Genomic DNA, 1562 nt, shown 5'->3' with positions numbered 1-1562 from the left:
GGGTAAGGCATGAAGCCCCCAAAAGTTTAGTGGTCAAGTGTTCCAAGGTCTCTTCTGTGCCTCGCAAATGAAGCCTCTTCTTACATTATATTACATTCTGACACTGCTTGGCCTCACCCCCCAACACCTAGGGGCTGCTGGGTTCGTCCAACACTGATTATTTTGTAAACTGTTTAAGACGAGTGCTGAGCAGAAGCAGTGGACTCCAGAGACCTGGGTTCCAGTCCTGCTCTGACACTCACTACCTCCCTTGAGTTAGAAAAGCTGAAGACTTGGAACTCCCATTTCCTTGTCTGTAAAGGGGCTGTTGAGCTAGAGAAGAGAGAATGGCGGTGCCTTTGTCAGCGTCGCTCGTCCTTTGGAGTCCTAATCTGCTGTGGGCAGCCCCACCCTTCCTGTTCTCTGTCCGTCCCTCCCCAGTTCAGTGATAGGATGCTTTCAGGACAAGCATCTAACAGCCTGGCTTGTTCCCACAAGCACTGTCCCTTGAGGAGTAATGGTCCTACCCCCAAATGGGGAAGCCCCTGCAGAGACCCTGGAAAAGGCCAGTGACTAGGGGCCCTTCGGGACTAGGACCATGGCCGGAAATGGGTTGGATGGAGGCCTGTGGCAGTGGCTGGCTGGTTGCTTAGTTCCCAGTTTAAATGAGGAACTGCCGAGACTACCCACTTAACCACAAACAAGGGCCTCAGCCTTTCTGCATGTCTCTGCCTCTCCAGGGACTGAACTATATTCCTGAACCTGCTGGTATGGGTGGAAACCCTGCTCCCAGCTCTTCTCCTGCCTGTGCCTCAGTCTGGGCCATGAAGACCCAGTCCCTAGCTGGTGACAGTTCTCTGCCCCTTTCTGCCCCTTGGATCTGTTCAGCCTCTGCGCAGCTACCAACCCTATGGTACTCGGTGTTCCTAGACTCCAGGCACTGGTGGGGTTCACCATGATCATATAACTACCGACCCATTTCATAGATGACACCCAGGTTTGGCCAAGGCCAGGCAGCTGATTGGTGAGTCCCTGAGATTTCAACAGGATCTGGCTGGCCTCAAACGCTGTTCAAAGGGCTCGGAAAGGAGAAAAGGAGAGGGAAGAAAGGAGAAAATATAACGGGTTCTGCCCATGCGCAGAACGCACCAACCGCTGCCTAGAGCTGTCTTTTAGTTCTGCTGGAGGAACATCTAATTGCTTCCTACAAACAATAGCAATAATAACAAAACTCTGAAATGCCGGGCTTGTTCTATGCCGGGAGCTAGTACTTCACTTCTCTAAGCTAGTCTTGGGGCTGGAGTCAATCGCTCTGTCCTCCCTCGTAAGTTCCAGCCTCCCTGAACACCCATGCTGGCCTCCAAACATGGCCCCTCTTGTCTTGGCATTGACACAGATATCTTCTCTACCTCCAGCTATGGAGACTTTGACCACAGCAGGCTGCTCATGCAGCATCCTGAACTCCAGTTTTGCAACCTCTCCAATATCAACCGAAGTCACCTCTTCTTCAGCAAGTTGCACCCGGGCAGGAACCTTGACCTCCCTTTAGAGGGTTCCTTTCTTTTTTTTTTTTTTTTTTTTTT

The sequence above is a fragment of the Alexandromys fortis genome, unplaced genomic scaffold (genome assembly GCF_014885135.2).
Source record: "Alexandromys fortis isolate MF-2015 unplaced genomic scaffold, M_Fortis_MF-2015_v1.1 scaffold_377, whole genome shotgun sequence".
NCBI lineage: Eukaryota > Metazoa > Chordata > Mammalia > Rodentia > Cricetidae > Alexandromys > Alexandromys fortis.
The sequence above is the reverse complement of the archived record's forward strand: the minus strand, read 5'-3'. Positions refer to the sequence as shown.